A 7,960-nucleotide genomic window follows, 5' to 3' on the forward strand; every position below is an offset into this window, starting at 1 on the left:
TAGGGCATGAAAATATAGGACATCCAACCGTTGGGAATCAATGTTCACATTGACATTCATACAAAGCTTTGGAATGGCCTTTTGATCATTATCGGAATGCCTATGCATATATGCTAGATACAAGCAAAATGGGCTGTCAATCTCACTGAAGGATCTAGAGATTGCGAATATTGTTGAGAAAAATGGAGGTAATTTTGGTATGCTTGACTAGCAGTTGTCCAGTCCCCTGGAATTAATGGCCAATCAATCTATGGTCCCGTGAGAGAATCAGTTGAGCTCCATCCTCTTCTTCTTGGAATCTGTTGATCAAATCCTTCATATCCACTAACCAACTGAGGGGGTTGAGAAATAGAAGTGGCAGGAGACGGAAGTGGAATAAGTAAAAGGGGACGAAGAGATGGGTAGGCAAAATTATAACATGAGGAATAAGCTAAAGAAGGAGTGGCTGAAAATTTAAGCGGATCAGTTAGGAAAGGTGTCAATTGATAAGCAGGAAAAGTAGAAGGTATATGGATAGATGAGAAGGGCATGGTGGAGAAGGGGAAAAGACTCGATCTTCAATGAAAGAACAATAGGTAAAAATTAGAATTTGAGGAAAACCTTGAGGTTGGAAAAGGAGAGGTAAGATAGCTGCAGAGTTGGATTTATAAAGGGAAAAATAAGCATCATAGCGATGGACCATTTGTTGATATTACAATAAGCTAGGAACAGAGGGACCTAAAATAAATCGTCGATGGTAGGCATCAAAGAAGAATGAATCAAATGGATGGTTCTTGGAAAGATAAGCTAGGAGATCCACCCTCAGCTTAGTGCTCTGCATATAAGTAAAAGCTGTATTCTGGCTTTGGTTCAGGACTATAGAATCAATCATTGAATGTCATAAAGTGTCAGGGCAAGTAGCCACTTTAGAAGAATAGCACTAGAACATGTCATCTATCCTCAACTCCAGATAGTTGACATATAAGGTAGCTTGCAATACCACATCTCCCACATACCAAGCCAGATCTACATCATCTGAAATTAACAGATCACCTCGTAGATACATATAAGACAGCAACATGGTATGCGTCATCACAGAATCTTCAAAGACCATATGGACAACTTATGTCAACAAATCAGAAGACCAAGCCCCACTCCAACCATCCTCTGGAAGAGGGAGATCCATTGTTGAAAGGTTCATATAGAAGGCCAACTTCTGCAATTGATAGTGGATAAAAAGGAATGGTCCGAAGGAACAAACTCCTGAAATTGCTCAAATGTAGACCATAACAAATCCATCATGGACTACAATCTTTCCACTTTATCTTAAAACAACGGACATAATGTGGCCTGTCTCTGGAGAACTGTCAAGTCCTGCTGAGATATACAAGGAATCATAGGAACATTGGGGCTTGGAGGAATGGCCCGTGACTGCGCCAGTTGGTCATGCAACTGCTTAATCTGGGAAGCTTGGGATTCCAACGTATTATGAGCAATCTGCAAAGCTGACAGGTTTGTATCTAAAAGAGTCTTAAACTCTTGAGCTTCTTTAGACATTTTCTCTTTCTTCTTGGAAACTCTAGTGACCTCTGACTAAGCCTCTACTAACTAAATTTTCAAAGAATATATTTCTTCTCTTTGGATCTCAATCATTTGTGTCTGCTGCTCCATCTGCTTAAACAGATCGGCAAGAGTGTCTTTAGCAGAGGCTAACTTTGTGGTTGCCTTATGTATCTGGTCTTTGGATTGCATCAATTCTTCATAGAAAGAAGCATATAACTGTTGAACACAAGCTGTCATTGAGAGTTCAATAGAACTCTGGATGTCGTTACAAAGGAAAGGAATGGCATCTCCTAACACTAAACTGTTCAATGAAGGAACTGATATTTCCAAAGAACCCTCTTGATGTGCTCTGAATAAATTGTTACATGTAAGGTAGGCAGGGAGGTCACTTCTAGAGGTAGCAAGAACTGTTACTGAAGAAATGATTGGGGGAGTTTTCTGTGCTACACGCTTCAAGCGCTTCCGCTGAATGACCAATGGAGGAGGATGTCAAGATTGTGGGAGAGAAGGAAGGAGTCTCACTTGTAGCTTTCTTGCTTGCACAATGGGGGAATACGCACAGAGGTGGAGGCTGAAAACAGTTTTTCCTCTTCTTAGTTGTGTAAGCCAAAAGAAGTCAAATACATAGAAATAGAAGAACCCTATATATGGGTCTCAAACCAAACTCAACTAACTAAGGTGGCATACTAACTGAGCCACGAACTAGAGTAGATAAGGATAGATGTCATCTAGCTATTATTCATGGGCGGTGTACCAACCGCATCTGCAACTGATAAGTCAGTGACATAAATACACAACGGTCACCCTGGCATATCACGAGTGGAGCTCGATATCTCAACACTCCCCCTCGAGCTCAATCCCAATTCTTGCACACCAAGCAGGTCTCTGAACTTGCGCAGCTTCTCTGTGCCCAATGCCTTCGTAAATATGTCAGCTACCTGATCCTCTGTGCTGACATAAACTAGATCAATAAGACCTAGTAAAACCCTCTCCCGCACATAGTGATAATGCACCTCAATGTGCTTTGTTCTAGCATGATAGATTGGGTTATTTGCCAAGTGTATGCTGCTCATGTTGTCACAATAAATGACAACTGGCTCATCTGTAGGCTGATGCATATCATAAAGTAGCTTATGCAACCAAGCTACCTCACATGCAGCCATTGCTGCACCCCTATACTCAGCCTCTGTGCTCGACAAGGCAACTGTAGGCTGTTTCTTGCTGCTCCAAGTGACTGCTGCACTCCCAAAAGAGAACACATATCCACTGGTAGATCGTCTATCAGAAATACTACTAGCCCAATCAACATCAGTGTATTCATGCAACTGTATCTGAACCCTAGTCTCATAAAGTAGTCCATACTGCAACGTGGACTTCACATACTTGAGTATGCGTCTAGCCGCATCTAAATGCGGTTTCCTTGGAGCCTACATAAACTGACTTACCAATCCAACAACATAGCTCAAATCTGGCCTGGTAATAGTCATATAAATTAAACTTCCTACTATGCGTCTGTACATAGTAGGGTCTTCTAGAAGCTCACCTGCATCTGCGCTCAGCTTCACATTCTGCTCCAAAGGAACCGAAATAGGCTTACAGCCTGTCATCCCATATTTGGACAGCATGTCCAATCCATACTGCCTCTGTAAGAGCCATATCCCACTTGGTGATCTAATCACCTCAATGCCCAAGAAATAATGCAGCTCTCCCAAATCCTTCATCTCAAACTTCTGCTTCAATAGCATTTTCACATGAAGGATATCTTCATCACTATCACCTATGATAATCAAATCATCAACATAAATGACAAGCAACATAATACCTTTCTCTGTTTTTCTCACATAAAGTGAGAAATCTGCCTTGGAAATCTGAAAGCTAATAGTGACAAGATACTATCCTATCTTGTCAGACCATGCTCTAGGTGCTTGCTTCAAGCCATACAATGCTTTCTTCAACCTGCAAACAAACTCAGGATGAACAACATGCACATAACATGGTGGCTGCTCCATATATACCTCTTCTTGCAAATCGCCATGCAAGAAGGCATTCTTTACATCCATCTGATGTAAAGTCCATTCCTTTGATGCAGCCATAACAATGACTGCTTTTATGATTGCCATCCTTGCAACCGGATTGAATGTTTCTTCATAATCAATGCCATATGTTTGTGCATACCCGTTGACTACTAATATTGCCTTGTATCTGTTCACAGAACCATCTGCATTGTGCTTCACCTTATAAACCCACTTACAGCCATTTGCATTCTTACCTTTAGGCAAAGGTACCAATTTCCATGTAGCATTTGCTTCCAAGGCATCCATTTCTTCATCCATGGCTTTCTCCCATTTTTCTTTTCCCATGGCTTGCTCAAAAGAAGTGGGTTCTGGTTCCTGTATCACTTTGACCTTATAGGCATAGTGAATGGCTATAAATCCTTCATATTTCAGCCTATCCACATGATACCTAGCTCTGGTAGACCTGCGCAAAGTAGGTTCACTCCCAGGTGCTCTCAAAACATCCCTGGTCTTCCTTACTCCAGGTGTGACAATAGAAGGAATACCCAACTCATCATCAATGCTCTGTTCTGAGCCACTGGATTCACCATCCACATAAGAGTGACCTGCATTCACATCAAACATGGGCTGATCTACCTTCTCTTTTCCTTTTCGTGATACCTGAATACCACTATCTACATTGCTTTGAGAAGATTCTCCTGATCTCAATCTGCCTGTCCATGGCGAAGAATGTGAACCACTGCTAGAGGACGCTCCAGATCCACTAATATTTTGTGACTGCTGCTGTGAATTCTGTGCAGCATTACCATTTTGTGCATCTACATCATCAATCACATTTACTGGTTTATACCAGCTACTCATCTCATCAAAAACATCTCTGCTCACTGTAAACTTACGAGTAGAAGGGTTATAGCATCTATACCCTTTCTGCTGCAAAGAGTAACCAATAAAGATGCACTTCTTAGCTTTTGGATCCAACTTGGATCTCAACTCATCTGGCACATGAACATAGGCAATGCAACCAAAAATTTTCATATGAGAAATATCTGGTTTCCTACTAGTATACCTCTCCTCTGGAGTCATCCCATGTATTGCTGCAGTGGGAGTCCTGTTCATAATGTAGACTGTTGTAGCAATTGCCTCAGCCCAACAAAAATCTGGCAAGTCTTTTTCATTGAGCATGGCACGAGATACCTCTCCAATATGCCTGTTTTTCCTTTTTGCAATTCCATTTTGTTGTGGGGTATGACTGCATGAATACTACTGCTTTATGCCATGCTCCTGCAGGAACCTTGCAAACTCATTTGAGAGGTACTCTCCCCCTCCATTTGACCTTAGGCATTTTATTTGCAGGCCTTTTTCTTTTTCAACCATAGCTTTAAGAGTTTTGAAATGCCCAAAAACTTCACTTTTCTTTTTCATAAAATGTACCCAAATTTTTCTGCTATAGTCATCAATAAAAGTAACAAAATAATGACAGCCTCCAAGAGATGCAGCTTTAGCAGTCCACACATCAGAGTGGATTAATTCCAATGGCTTCTTACTCTCTTGAACATGTCTAGGAAATGGTTTCCTTGCTTGTTTTCCAAACTGACAGGCTTCACATACCTTATGTATTTCTGCAACCTTGAATTTAGGCAATCCTGCAACAATATTTTGGGCTTGCATTGATTTAAGTCGCTGTACATTAACATGACCAATGCGTTTATGCCAGATATCAATATCTGCAACTACACCAGTCCCATGTGCAAACATTGCTACACTCAATTTAGACATGTCTGCATCCAACGTAAATATTTTGTCCTTCTTCTTTCCTTTTGCTATCAAGCGACCTTTATTTTTCATATCCTCAACAAAGCATCCATGAGGATTCAATATGACCTGCAAGCCCTGCTCAACCATTTGACCAATAGAAACCAGATTCTTGATGATATTCGGGACATGTAATACATCGGACATGTATTTCTTTTTCCCATCTTGCATAGACAAATGAATTTTTCCAATCTGCACAATAGGATGTGCAGTATCATCACCAGTCTTTACAAATCCTAGTTTTTCCATTTTCCTTGCATCCTCCATCCATTCTGCATGACCTGTCATGTGGTTGGATGCACCTGAGTCAACATATCCTACATCGTTGCTTTCTTCTGCACTTGTCACAAAATTGTTCATGTGCTGCACCATAAACAAATGCTCATTTCTGTCATCACCCTGTCTACTAGAAGATGCATAATTCCCTTGTTGCAATTTCCCATTCATGATGTCATTCTGCTTTTTATAGTAGTCTTTAGCCATATGACCCATTTTACCACAGTAGTAGCATTCAACATTGTTGTTTGCATTTTGACCTCTTTGCCATCCACCACGACCTCTTTGGCTCCCCCTGCCTCTAGAGTTACCATGTCTTCCTCCATAGGACTGGTTTTCTTGAGTTTGCTGCATATTCTGATTTCTACCATGGCCTCCTCTACCTCTGCCTCTACCTCTTCCAGCATTTGAGTAGAAGACAGCTTCTTTCGAAGTTCCTCCTGAAGAAGATGCACCACCATTTCTCTGCTCCTCAGAAATTAGAAGACCAATCAACTCCTCAAAATCAGAAAATCTTTTACGAACGGAAATGGATGTTCGAAACTGTGCATAATCCTTTCCTAGACCATTCAAGGTCCTAGACCATTCAAGGATTATGCTCATATTTTCTCTTTGCACATTATGCAACTCTTGCTTGAGCTGGATTTTCCTGGCTTGCGTATTTGTGCTATACATTTTTGACAAAGTATCCCATGCCTCCTTTGGCGTACTTGCATCTTGAATATGCATAATCATAGAGTTTGAAATGTTGATAGACAGCCAGTATATAACTTTCCTGGCTCTCTCATGCCATGCTTTAAATGCCTGCATTTGTTGTTGATTGGGAACATCAGGAAGAACTGGTTCTTCTTCATTTCCTGCAACAAATTCCCAATATTATTTTCCCATAAGGAAATTCATCATTCTAAACTTCCATGCTTGGAAGTTGTTCTTATCAAGCTTTTCAGTGATAATCTGTGAGAGAGAATCAGACGCCATTACAGAACACTGCAAAAAACATAGCTTCACCCTCACAAGGGCAAATCTGCAAAACTGGCGAAAGTGGTATTTGACCACACAGTCACTTCCTAGTGACAATTTTGCATAAACAGGAACCAAGGATGATTTTGTAACTCCCAATGTCTCTGCACACAAGCATACGATACAATTTCTGTGGTAACTTTTCACCGACCTGTAGAACAGTGGTCGCACAGCATAAAACAGGGCCTTTTCCTGAGTGCGTGTAGAAAACTTCCGCCTCCAAAACAGGCCCCGAAATGGCCTCAAATTAAAAAAACAGGGTCACCAAGGGCTAAAGCCTCATTCTGTAGTATATACTGCCCTCTTGCTTTACCACGAAGGGCGTCTCAACCTGAGACAATGCACTCCTACACTTTTCGGCTGTGCTACCTGTAGAGACTTGCTCCCAAACCAGAAAAATGAAAGCAACACTGGTCTTCTTACCAGAACACCACGAACTTGGCTTGCTTTCTTGAGCTCCTTACCACGAACAAGGCTCTGATACCATGTCAAGATTGTGGGAGAGAAGGAAGGAGTCTCACTTGTAGCTTTCTTGCTTGCACAATGGGGGAATACACACAGAGGTGGAGGCTGAAAACAGTTTTTCCTCTTTTTAGTTGTGTAAGCCAAAAGAAGTCAAATACATAGAAATAGAAGAACCCTATATATGGGTCTCAAACCAAACTCAACTAACTAAGGTGGCATACTAATTGAGCCACGAACTAGAGTAGATAAGGATAGCTGTCATCTAGCTATTATTCATGGGTGGTGTACCAACCGCATCTGCAACTGACAAGTCGGTGACATAAATGCACAACGGTCACCCTGGCATATCACGAGTGGAGCTCGATATCTCAACAGAGGGGAATCAAGATCCTCTATATCAATGGGTTCTGAATCCTCTGAAGGTGGAGGGGGAGGAACTGGATCAATGGAGGATGGGGAAGCACATCCTTCTTAAGGCCTGAATATGTCAAGAAAACATATAAATATGAACCATAAGTGACATTGGTAATATTTTCTTTGGTTACTTTGACAAAATGTTGGTCCATCTTCGTAAGTAGGTAAGTACTCCAATCAATAACAACCCCTTTTAACACCATCCTAGAAGTTGTGAAGAGCTCCTTAGACAAATAATGGGATGGAGTCTTGGCAGGCATAAACCTGTCTTGGAGAAATTGACATATTAGCTTCTAGAGAGGATCAGTGATCATGGAAAAAGATACTCCTAAAGTGTTAATCACTTTCTTGACATCAAGAACCTCTTTGGTCTGCTTCTGTAACAACTTGAGAATCTTATCATTTGAGAATAACTG

The sequence above is a fragment of the Lygodium microphyllum genome, chromosome 1 (genome assembly GCF_053477565.2).
Source record: "Lygodium microphyllum isolate KBCC chromosome 1, Lygodium_microphyllum_v1.1.10, whole genome shotgun sequence".
In the NCBI taxonomy this organism is placed as follows: domain Eukaryota; kingdom Viridiplantae; phylum Streptophyta; class Polypodiopsida; order Schizaeales; family Lygodiaceae; genus Lygodium; species Lygodium microphyllum.